Source organism: Protopterus annectens, chromosome 2.part1 (assembly GCF_019279795.1).
Source record: "Protopterus annectens isolate FY-2018-M chromosome 2.part1, PAN1.0, whole genome shotgun sequence".
Classification (NCBI taxonomy): Eukaryota; Metazoa; Chordata; order Ceratodontiformes; family Protopteridae; genus Protopterus; species Protopterus annectens.
In genome coordinates, this window is record NC_056729.1 from 579495392 (window position 1) to 579508528 (window position 13137).

Here is a 13137-nt window from a genome sequence, read left to right on the forward strand (position 1 = left end):
TTACATGATTTCAAGAAAGGCTTGACAGAAAAAACCTTGTTCAAGCCAGGGGGAGTGTCCACTTTGAAATGTAAAATCCATCGTGACTCAGAATACTCTGTTCTGTTGATTTATATCACTACCCCTATTACTTGCATCAAGCACTTCTAAAATTGCAAACTTAAAATAGTGCTGAGAACCTGCCTCTATTACATGTCTTGCTAGTGCATTCTTAGATCTCCCATGGGAATATCACCACCATGTTCTAAAATTTTATCCTTAAATGGTGTATTAGACTTCCCTATGTAAATCTATCACACATTTCGAATTTCGCTTAAATAATATTAGAAGTTGTACAATCTGCATAAAAATATAAGAAAACCTTGTATTGAAAGACAGGATGCTCAAACACTGTTCTAGTCCAAAAAACTTACGTGCATTACACAGACTGCGTGGAAAAGTGCCGTTCCTGTATGAAACAACTGAGGTATGCTGTCGTCGTTTGTAACAAAGTTCACATTTAACTGATTTATTGTTGCAAAATGAAAACCTAAGCTCAGCACCTCACACTGTCTTAACATTGTCATCAGACATAAGCACTGACCAGTTCTGCTTCATTATATTGCATACTGTATCTATATTGCTGGCATATACCAAAACAATATGTGAACTGGAGTCGCAGTTACCAGATGAGTGGGTTAATATCCCATTCCTTGCATTAAACAATGGTCTTGCACTGGATCCTTTAAGTGATGATACTTCTTTAGCAACTTTCTGTACTTCAATTCTAGCTTAACCTCTAGGTACGAATTCATTAGATAGATCACCAATGCCTGAAAGGCATGGACATCCTCATTATGGTTTATAAATGGAAGTCTTTTATGAGTGAGTAGTAGGAGTGTTATATAATCATGTGACCTTTTTAGTGTGTTTTGATTTGTTGCAGTAGTTTTTTTAAATTTATGATTATTGGTGGATTACTTGGTATGAAGAACTGTTTTTTTTTTTTTTTGCTGTGAAAGTGCTTACTATATTATATTGTTTTACATTTAAGTTTTCCTACTGCATTTAGCTGCCATGGTGGTCATATTTGTTTCTTCATTTTACATGTCCCCAGCCTTGAGCAGCATATTACCCATGCCTAGGGTGATGCTGAAATATAAGCAGATAATCATTGACTATAATATTTGGCTTAGTTTCTGGTGTTCTGGTGTCATTCTAAGGGGATCCTGTTTGTCAGCCTGAGATGACATGATCACTAGACTTCAATGCTTTGCCAGGCATGGACTTCATCTGTCACCTCTGGGATTTCATCTGTTGTCACCCTCATAGTGCATTTTTAGACAGTGTCACATGTACAAAATTCCTGACGTAAAAAATTTCATCAAAAACAACCTCAGTGTTATGCTACTAAATGCTAGGAGTCCTAACTTGAAACTGCACTCACTGGAAGCAGTCCTCACCATGGAAGATGTTGACATCTGTGCAGTCACTGAGACCTGGTTCAAGGCAGTGGAGAGCACCCCAGGCATACCAGGTTACACCTCCTACCACACATTCAGACCACGAATGGAAGGCATGAAAACTAAAGAAGGCAGTGTATCAATATTCTTTAAAGATAAATACACCTCCAGATTGGTTAAACAGTATGATTCCCTGGAGAACACTTAAGGTGCAACTAACTGTTGCTAGGTCACCTATTCAAGTCATTGCCAGCTACAAGACCCTTTCCATGAATCAAGACACCTGTTTTGCCTACTTGGATGTACTAGAATTGATCAACATATATCTGAACACTATGGTTCTGGGTGATTTTAATTACCTATCCATTAGCTGGGTAAATTACTTGTGCTTAAACTCAGTTGCCCAAAGGTTCTTTGAGTTCATTAACTCCAATGCCCTGGACCAGCTGGTGGACACCCCAACTAGGGATGCCAACATCTTGGATCTGGTGCTTACCAATATGAGTGACTGTTGTAGCACCCCACTGTGCGGTATTCCCTTTTCAGATTTGATCACAAATCAGTCTCATTTGAAGTATGTATCACAGTCCCCCCCAACCAACTTAACTAAAAAACTTTTCCAAAGCAGATTATATCCTTCTAAGTGATGGTATAAATAGCTTCATTGCACCTCTCCCCTCAGATGGAACTGGCAGCTATGCAGAGTCCTATACCAATGCTTTTTACAAACACCTGTGTAACTGCATTGATGCAACCGTACCTGAATGGAGCAAAACAAGCTCTTCAATGAAGAGCCACCCTGCCTGGTGGGCAACTGCCATTAACAGGGTTTACAATAAGAGGAAGAAATTGTTGCTAAATGTAAGAGGGAGCGTGCCCTAAACTGGAAACACTCCATCCTCAGCTTAAACAAGCAAATAAGACTTCTTGTGAAGTCCTCCTAAGCAAACTATGAATCCATATTAGTGTCCTCAACTAAGGACAACCATAAGACGTTCTTTAGCTACATCTATAGCCTAAAAGTAAGACCCAGATTTGTGCAAAACTGGTAGTTAATGGTACCACATACACTGAGCCTGTGGACATAGCAAACCTCTTAGCCAACAGGTTCTGTGAAAACTTCACTCCCTTGTCCCCACCACACATACCTCTTGACATACCTTTCACCTTTCCCCCACCTTGTATCTCTACAGAGCAGGTTGTAAATGCCCTCTCTAAGGCCAAAAATACAGCATCTATGGGACCTGATAACATCCCAGGCAGCATCTTACATGGGCTTCAACAAGGATTAGCAACACTATTGCATACTCTTTTCAATCATAGTTTAAGCACTGGCTTCATCCCAGCTGCATGGAAAATGGCCACCATTATCCACTTGCACAAAGGTGGTGCTCCCACTGACCCTGGGAACTATAGACCTGTTAGTCTGACTAGCCTTATTTGCAAGGCCATGAAGCAAAGCATCATGGACCTTATCAACAAAGATATAGGTAATCTCCAGACACTTGACCCTACTCAGTTTGGATTTGTCAAAGGGAGATCATGCATGGTAAACCTGGTGGACTTCGAGACAAGTCAACAGAGCCCTGGATGAGGGGAAAACTGTACGTACAGCCTACCTGGACTTGGCCAAGGCTTTTGACACTATTCCCCATTCAGGCATTATTGACAAAACCCAGCTAGGTATCAACCCTTATATCATTAGGTGGGTTACTAACTGGCTCACAGATGGATTCCCTATTTTGAGTGTTGGTTCTACCTCCAACAGCAGACCTATAACCAGTGGTGTGTTGCACAGGGATCAGTCCTGGGACCTCTGCTGTTCAGAATATGTTTCTCTTTAGTGCAAACAAAAACTAAAGCTCTGGCTGGCAAAGTTTGCTGACAACTGCAACCTAGGAGCGATCATAGAATCCCAAAACAATGTCAACATCCTAAAAGAGGGTCATACAGAAACAAATGATCGGTGCCAAAGTCAGGACCTTAACCTCAATGCAAAAAAAATGTATTATCATCCCTTTCTGTAAGAGCAATTTTCTGGCTAACCACCAAATCTGTACAAACACTCTAAGCACGCACTCAGTGGTGAGAGACTTGGGCACACAGGTTGACAGCAGCCTTATCTTTGATCACCATGTCTCCACAGTGGTAATAAGGACATTCTGTATTGCTTATCTCTTAAGTAAGGGTATTGCTGAATCTGCTTTATTGGAAACTCTGCATATCCACAAGTCCAATGGCTCACGGCTTACTCGCTCTAAAGACTTTAGCCTGGTATGTGACATTAATAGAACCTGCTGGAGGGACAGATTTGTTTCCCAGAAGTTACTGCACCTGTAGAACAGACTCCCAGTTCATGTCAAGCAGAGCACCTCTTTGGCCCTCTTCAAGCATAGTCTGGATGATTGGATGGGTAACCGTAAATTCATCCCAGGGGTTCCACCTGTCTCTGTCTTGGACAGGGGCCCTATGGCCATTAGCCTAATAACTTCCTGTGATCCTATGAATAGTAGCAAAACAAAAAAGTAACTGGAACCATGAGCAGGCATAAACAGTAGTTAATTCAAGTCCACAACTTACTTGAAGAGTTGCTTTTTTTAAGTAATAATTTATTCCAAGAGTTTAAAATCCAAAATGTAGTTAGAAGTGCTTATTCCACAAATTTAAAATCCACAACATAGTTAAAAAGTATGTTGCACATTTTAAACTTGTAGAATAAGCACTTCTAACTACATTTTGGATTTTAAACTCTTGGAATAAACAACTATTACTTTTAAAAAAGCAACTCTTCAAGTAAGTTGCGGACTTTGAATTTTGTGAATTAGCTACTGTTTATCCCTAATCATGGTTCCAGTTACTTTTAGGTTTTGCTAGTCGTCCCTTATTAGTAACGGACTTGTCACTGCAGTAATACTGTTGTTTTACTTATCCTTTGAATAGTAATAACACTTACCTCACTGCACCTTTCCTGTTATCTCTGTTCAGAAATCTGAGGAATGTTCCTGATTTTGTCTCACAGTCTTGCCATTATAATTTTTTTTCCTGATAAAGTTGCTTACCATTACAATTGGTCATTAAAGCCAAGCGTTAGAGATTCATTCATTTTTATTTATTTATTTATTGTAAAAGGGGGAAAAAAACTATGCTCTTTTGCACCCACATTTGAACTTTGCAAGGTCTCTACTCTGTGACCTTGCAATGTTTATTCTTATGGTGACATGAATGTCAAGTCAACTTGCACTTCTCCCTATGGAGTGCCCGATTTTCTGTAGAAGTATTTTTTGTCAGCAGGGGTGCTTTATTTCTTTATTTTTAGATCAATGTTTAAATAGGGAAATAGCACCCCTGCAAGTACAGCACTCTAGGACTATGAGTAAGGCCTGTTCTCCAAAGTGCTCCTTGCATGGCATAAACTCTGTAACAACTGCCCCAGTTTAAAGCAACACAAGAGCTTATTGTTTAATAACTTAAGTGCGTCCGTGTTCAGTATGGCTAAACTGTATTAAGACTTTGCTAAAAATATAGCAAGCAGTTTTGCTACAGTTTAAATAAAGAAGAGATTTTATTTCTGTTGTTCATGTCAAAAGAGCTGGAGCTTTTTACGGGAGGGAACCAGATCAGGAAATTACCCTGGCCACCAAAATGGCTAAGGCACATTATAGTTTCAGGCTCTTTGATCCCTTGCAATTCAAAAAAGAAAAATTTCATGGTCCCACCAGGTTTCTAAGCTGATTTTAGTCACCTTAGGGTGTGGCTCTTCATTTGAATTCTTTAATTCCACTAGACCATCCAGCCGGGGTGTTGAAAGTGATTGAAGCTAGTAGAACACATTCCACTCATTTGACTTTAAGTGGAAAGTGTTTTCCATAGGTTCATATGTATATCCTAGACCGATGACCACAAGGGCCCTTACAAGGCTAGCCAACTCTCTATACAAATGAAGGCTGAGCAAATCAAACCCAGAACTAGAGGGAGCAGCAAGTAAGAGCACATAGCCTATATCCTGTTCATTAACTGCCATCTGAGGGGAGTGGTAGCCCATACTGCCCCAATTGGTAAGTATGCAGCTTCTTATATGACATATGGTCCACTCGCAATAGGTACACTAGGTGAACAACAAAGCAGACAGCCAAGTACATAATAAGTGTGCATGCATGCGTGTGTGCTCACACGTGCGTGCATGTCTGCAGATGCACATCTATATGCCCACTTATATTTTCACAGAAGGGGTCATAGGTGATTAGAATACATTTTCTGAGAAAACATTGAGTTCAGAAATGCTTAATGAAATAAGTAATGTATGAAACAGGACCGGGCAGTTCTTTTGAGAAGTGAAATCAGTTTCTGAATATGAGAATCCCAAGCATACATTCAGACTTCTCAACTGTCCAGATCTTTGTAGTATATTTTTGGTATGTTCCTCATAAAATTTGTGGTATGCTGGCAAATCAGCAAGGACTGAAGTCACTAAATAATGACAGACATTTGAGTTTCAGACTTCATATCCTTCAGAAAATGCATGTTAATACAAAGCCTGTTATCATAGCAACTTTCTAAGTTTTAAGAGCAATATTTAAAGTCTGTCCTCCCTTTTTGGGTTGTCTCCCCCCACCCATTTTGGCTTTGTCCAGCTGTCTTCCATTAAGAGTTTAAAAGGTATGCTTGCTTACCTTTAATAAATTCAGAGCAGCATATTTGATGAGCCATTTATGCTTTGTCTTAAGTTGGAAACGTACCTCGTGACCTTTAGAGTAAAAAATCTGGACAAAGCCTGACATAATGGAGGGACAAAAGCCCAAAAATAGGGAAACATTTTAAATATTGCTCTAATAAACTTAGACATTTGCTAGAATTACAGGATTTGCATTAGCATGCATTTAAGGATATGAAGTCTGAAACTCAAGGGCATTCCATTATTTAGTGACTTTAATCCTTAGATCACCCCACTGATTTGTCAAAAAAACACAGATTTTAGGAGAAACAGACCAAAGATATGAAGTAAAAATCTGAATATTCTGTGAAAATCTGTACAGTTGAGATGTATGCTAGGGTCTCTTTAAGTATCAGTTTGTGAAGCTGATGTTTTTGTAGGTTTTCTTTAAGCTAATTACAAAACTGAAAGTATTTATTAGTTACTGGTATTTACAAAAGTCTGTGCTGTTTGATTTCTTTGTCCTTACACAAATATTTGTATGCATGTTCAGTAAACTTTGTCTTTCTTCCTTCATCTTATCCTGATGTACATTTCCTGTGATACTGCTTACTGAAATGATTCTGCACTTAAGTTGTTTACTTGAAACCTTTGCCAGTTAGCAGTGACCTTTGGAAAGGTGCACTAACATTTTCATCAAACATTATTTCTTTCTAATGTGTTTGCCTGTGTGTGGGTGTGAAGTGAACGTTTTTCCTGATACTTGGGACATGCCACAGTAACACAGCCTTCCTTTGTACTTGAAGCGACTCTGTTGTTACTTTATTCCTGATTTGTATAGTGTGTGATTTGCTGCTACACACTACTACTTAATCCTGATAGTACTGAAAAGGCTGAGCATGGTACTAAGTGTCTCTTGGTGTCAGGGATACAACAAAGGTGCATTTGAGATGTGTTGTAGTAGCTAACACCATATTTATGTCATGCTTTGTGGGTGCTCCTTCATTTAGTCTTTGTAAGGTGATGTATACACACTTGTGTACTGCAGTAGTAAAGTACTACTGACAATTTCTCTACTTTTTTAGTTACTTGTATGATGCACTTTTGAGTTTTTCTTTATTGTAATCTTAAATTTGATTGAATAATATACTTCTCAACTCTCCAGAATTTTGTTTCATATTTTCAGTCTGTTCCTCATTCTAACAAATCCCTGAGGACTGAAGTCACTAAATAATACATACATTTGAGATTCAGACTTAATACCCTTCAGAAAATATGTGCTGACATAAATTATATTATTCTATCAGCTTTCTAAGATTATAAGAGCAATATTTAAAATCTGTCCTTATTTATGGACCTTTGTCCCCCCATTAATTTAGGCTTTGTCCAGATATATTTTGCACTAAAATGGATGAAAGGTATGCTGAGTAATTCAAAAAGCGAATATGGCACAATGCTCCAACCACAGTACTGTAAACCAAGTAAAAGGAGCACCAGAGACCACATAGTTCAAGCACAAACAGTTTATTAGCAAATCCACACCACGGACATAACACCCAAACACATTAATGCTCCACAGTTTCTTATACGTTTTCATCACCAAATAACTTCATCAGATGAGATATTAAATGCAGCAGTCTGAGTGTTTTCAGCTTTACTTAGGAAGTTTAAAGCTAAGGGTGCATCTCCAATACTGTTCCCTACACTTCCTGTAGGGTGTAACATAGGCTAACATAGGTGTTACACCCTACAGGAAGTGTAGGGAACAGTATTGGAGATGCACCCTTAGCTTTAAACTTCCTAAGTAAAGCTGAAAACACTCAGGTATGCTGAATAGCAATCAATAATTTTTTAAAATTTTCTTCATTCATTTTCTGATTACCTAATTAAGCCACTTCAGGATCACAGGAAAGATGGAACATACCTTGCACACAGCAGATGCAAGACACTAAAACTAGTGTTAGATGGGATGCTAGTCTTTCTCAGGACACACAGTCACATGACATGCACAGCTCCGGGAAAATGGGAGGACTGCCAGTTCACCTAATGTATGTCTTTGGAAATGGACTGCTTGAAGCTACTTCATTACCAAGCTCAGACTGAGTACAGATTCAGCACTATGCACGTGAGCAGTCACTTTGTATGTAGGGATGCGTAGTCCTGCTTTTACATAGCTATGGTACTGCTCAAACCACTGTATCATGCAAATGTGTTTACCTTTCTTTGGGTGTGAACAGTTTTCCTGATGCTTGAGGCATGGCACAGTAACACAGGCATGCTTTGCACTTGGAGTGATTCTGCTGTTGCTTTATCCCTGGGATTTCAAGTATGTTGGTTATTTTAAAGGTCAACTACATTTGGAACGCCTACCTTTAGCATTTAGTCCTTATGGTTTGTCCTTCTCTTGCATGTGTAATAACTGAGAGTGATAACATACACACATATATATACATACACACACACACACACACACACACATATATATATATATATATATATATATATATATATATATATATATATCATTAGTCTTAAAATACGTTTCCTGGAGAAATACTACTTGTGTCTTATTTAGATTTAAATATTTTAGTAAGTTTGATCTTTTATTTGCATTATTTAAGCCATTAGTATTTAATGATAAGAATGTTAAATCCATTTCAAGTTATTGTTGGAAGAAACTTTTTGCTTCTTTTTTTATTTTGATTATAGTAGTTATACCATATTCTCTGATAACACTGGATGTTATTTTTATGTGTGTAAACTTGGGAGTGTAATTTAATGTTCTTTCTTCTTTAAATATAAGTAGGGTAACATTCTGGTCAGGCTTTAAAAAAGTACTTCTATAAAACATTAATTCTAAAGTATCAAATACAAGTAAATATGAATTTCCCATTAAACATGGAGTGAAAGTCATTCCTAATCCAGTAGATAAAAATAGATCTATTATATTATCACTCATACCTTTAACCAACAATATCAACTGAGCTCCATATGTTAAATTATTATATGGAGAATTTTCTTAAAAGAAATATGAAATTCTATATTACTCTATTATTGTTCTATAGTATTTTATATATCAGGATGGATTGTTAGTAGTGTAAACAATTATTATGTTGACCTAGAAAATATCCAATATTTGGTTACCCTTAAGAGATCCAAAACATGTCAGATATGTCATTTTGGATAAATTAAATGCAACAGAGGAGCATACACTAAAAAAGCCAACAACAAATAGAATATTACTAAAATAATTTGACTAAAAGGACACTACAGGAGACAATGAGTGATTACCAATGAAATATGAATTTACTGTAGGTGTACTGTCTTCCTTTACTTTCCCAGTCTTCAGCTCACCAACTTCAACTTACACTTATGAAAACACATGACTTATCAGTGGTATCCTGACTCAGAGTACAGGCGCCCTACATTCTAGTGTACAGTGCTTTTACATATTTATAGATTTACAAAGCAGAGTCTAAGACTGAACTATGATCACCCTGACAATTCCCATCCTGCAAAGGGCACCTCCTGCTTCCAGAATGGGTAATCACATCAGGTCTAGAATGAATGTGAAGGTACCTATATGGTAATCAAGACTTACCTTAGGTAAGTATTAATGAAATAGTATTTAGAGCATCTTAGAGAGTTCTCAGGGTAGTAAGAATACTCTTAAGCCTCTCCTCCCTTGACCAAAAACCAAGATTTCCTTTCCCTTGTTTTAAATCAGTGCTAATAAAAGAAATGCAGCAAACATAGGTAAACAGAAATAACATTCAGTAGTCCATCTTGTACATGACTCGCAATCCATTAAACAAGTCCGTGTCTAACATCACTTTAGTAAACATTATAAAGACAAATTCGAAATAATTTCATAGCTCTTTAAATTTTCTGATAAAGCAAAAAGTTAACAATAAGCTATTTTAACTCAAAGTATAAAGCATTTCAATTTTTCCTTGCATGTATACATTTCTGCTTATATTGTAGTGTCAGTAGCTGTCTTTGAAATCTGTACAATACTTCACTTCTTCAAATCATTCCTTTGTCAATTCAGGTTTTGTTTTTTCAAAACGGCAACAATATTTCAAAGGCACAACTAATATTTAGACTGATGTTTCAAATAAATAACTTGTCAGTTGCCAATTGAGTTAGTTTAGAATGCATGGTTAGTGCAAATATAGAATGTTGCAAAAATAATATGTATTTTTTCATGTGCTCTAGAGACTGTCATATGCAAGTGACATATATAATGTAGCATATATAGAGCAGATAGCTTATGGATTCAGGTTGTTAAAGTAAATTATGCTTATTAATCAGGCAGTTTCATTTAAATTCACAAGTAATTTGGGGATATTTCAGTTGAGTTTCCAGGAATGTGTAGTCCAATGTGAATAACTGAGTCCACTTTTCCTCATAAACACATGTCACAATTCATTAAACTAAGCAGAGTCTAACATCTGTCTAATAATCATTATAAAGACAAATAATAGTAATTTCCTAGCTCTTCAAACTTTCTGATATCGCAAAATGTTGACAGTAAGCTATTTTAACTGGAAGACTACAACATTTCAATACTTCCTTGTGAATATATAATGTGAAGTTGTTCAATCTCGCTGTTTGTTCTTACACGTGGGTTCGGAGACAATCCATCGGCTCCGAGTCGGCCGCTTTCCAAGCTCTAGATCACTTAGAAGCTCGAGACACAGTCCCTCTCCCATGATGCTCTGCTGCCAAACCCCAGATCTAGTTTGCCGCTGCAATGGATCACACGATCTTCTGAAGAAACTTGGGCCAGTATTCTCTTTTATTATATATTTCGACTTTAATATCAGGGATCTGATATTTAGTGAGGCTTCACTTTTTTCTTCCATTTTGGTGGTATTAGAGTAGGTAATCTAAGCTAGCATTTTGTTTTTAGTTCGGAGCGGTTTGCTCCCAGGCCTTTAGCCTTTTTTGATTTACTCTTTTTGACAGGGCTCTGTCAAATTTAATACCCTATCCCCTTATAGTCTGTATTGAGTGTTTGTTTTTCTTTCTTTAGTTATTGTAGTTCAGGGATCTGAACTTCTAAGCGAGTTTTGTGGTGTTTTTGGAATAATTTTTTCACAATGTCAGAAAAGCAAAAATCTCATTTCAAAGAGTGTGACTGTGGACAAAAGATGTCCATCATGGATAATCATTCTTCTTGTGTTTATTGTTTGGGTCTGCTACATTTACAGGAGGACTGCTCTATCTGCCATTCCTTCAGTGGCAGGGTGTTATTAGAGAGGAGAAGGAAATTGGTAGACAGAGGACTACTGTTGAAATCGGACTTCCAGGATTTATTGGATAAGACTGACCAGACCTCCAAGTCCTCAAAGGGGTCGAAGTCGTCTAAGGTGTCTCCGGAGCACAAGTCTTCGGCTCCGAGCACCTCTGGCAAGACTCGGTTGCCGGCTCCACAGCCTTCGGAGCCGTGCACCGAGATCTTACCTCGGAGCCAAGTCATTGTGTTGGAACGGGTGTCGAGGTTTTGAAATCTCCGATCCTTAAGTCAGTGGCCTCTTCAGCTCCTTCGACCCATTCTTCTGGTGCCCTTTCTGACATTGATGTGGACCGAGTGGTACAGAGACTTTTGGTGAACCCGGCCCTAGCCGAGTATCTTGCTGGTTCGACCCAGTTGGCTTCGAAGCCTACGCCCCCTCCTTCCACGAGTTTTGCTCCTTCTCCGAGGCCACTTGAGTCTTCAGAGCCGGAAAGAGAGGATCTGATAGTGGTGGAACCCTCGGAGCTGAGGCCTGTTCCAGTGCTCTTGGCTCCTTCAACCTTGACTTCTTCAGTTCCGATCGAAGAGTCTGTGAGCCGACACTGTCTCGCCAGTTCCGAGGGGGGGAGTCGAACCGACGCTTCAGTTCCGACTCTCCCTCTTGGGGCTTCGGCGCAGATGAGCTCGGTTCCGTCCTCTGGTTCGGAGCCCGTGGTCTCGGCTCCTGGGAGGCTGCCATCTTCTTCGGAACCGGCGGACTCCTCGGGTTGGGAAACCGGTGCCTTTGATGCCATGAGGAAGGTCATGTCTGCTAAGACTCTCACTTCTTCGGTTTCTTCCTCTTCCTTCCCTAAAGGGCTGCACTCTTTCTCTACACCACAGGTTCCCACTAAGCGCAGAGACCCACAGCCTCAGGTAACCCCATTGGGTGACCCCTGCTTGACCGAGACTTCACCAGATGCCCCACTGATGAAGTTTCCAGGAAAAGACTGTGTAAGAGGAGGCATTTAGATTTCCCCCAGGAATCCTTAACATCAGACACTGATTTGGAGGAATCAGAAGGGTCCCCACTGTCCTCCTCTGAGGATGTCTCTTTTGCAAACATCCTTGAAATATTAAGGCAGAGTGGTGACTGGCAGTCCCTTACCCCTACTGAGGATGAGTCGGTGCTCCTGAAGGCTTTTGGGTCTCAGCCCTCCACCTCCTGGGTTACTCCACCTTTCGATGAATTAATGGACTTGATCGCTCGAAAGGCGTGGGAGTCTCCTGATTCTATGGAACCGGTCCCTCGGAGGCCCAACAAATTTATCACCTGCCCTCAGGATAAGTCATCTCTCACAAAAGGGGTACCCGTTGATGCCATGGTGGTGGCGGCGGCGGCCACCAAGAAAGAGATGTCAGACACCTCTTCCTCTGTCCATCCTCCTAATAGAGATTCCAGGACGATGGACAGATATGGGAAATTCCTCTTTAGTTCTTCGACATTTGCAATGAGATCGCTTAACTATTTAACCCTTTTATTTTACCCATCTTCAATGAGATCTCCTAAAAGAGCTTGTAGATACTATACAGGGCAACACAGGTGATGCTGTCTCCCAGAAAGTGATGGCACAGCTTAACACCCTTAATCCATCGTAAACTCATCAATGAGGCTCATTTCTTATGTAGCCGAGGGATCGAGCCAGGCAGCGGGTTCAGCAATAGCTCTGCGGAGACCATCCTGGATGCGCTTATGCTCCTTTGCGGAAGCCTTCAAGTCTTTCTTTGTGAATACCCCATTTGATGGCTCTTCCTTATTTGGG

General features: G+C 39.4%; 1 protein-coding gene across 2 annotated transcripts in view; it reads left to right on the forward strand.

Annotated features, from left to right (window-relative positions):
* The window catches only part of KHK (ketohexokinase), a 678771-nt gene that overhangs the window by 558284 nt on the left and 107350 nt on the right, over positions 1-13137 (forward strand). The gene's annotated exons all lie outside the window — the stretch shown is intronic.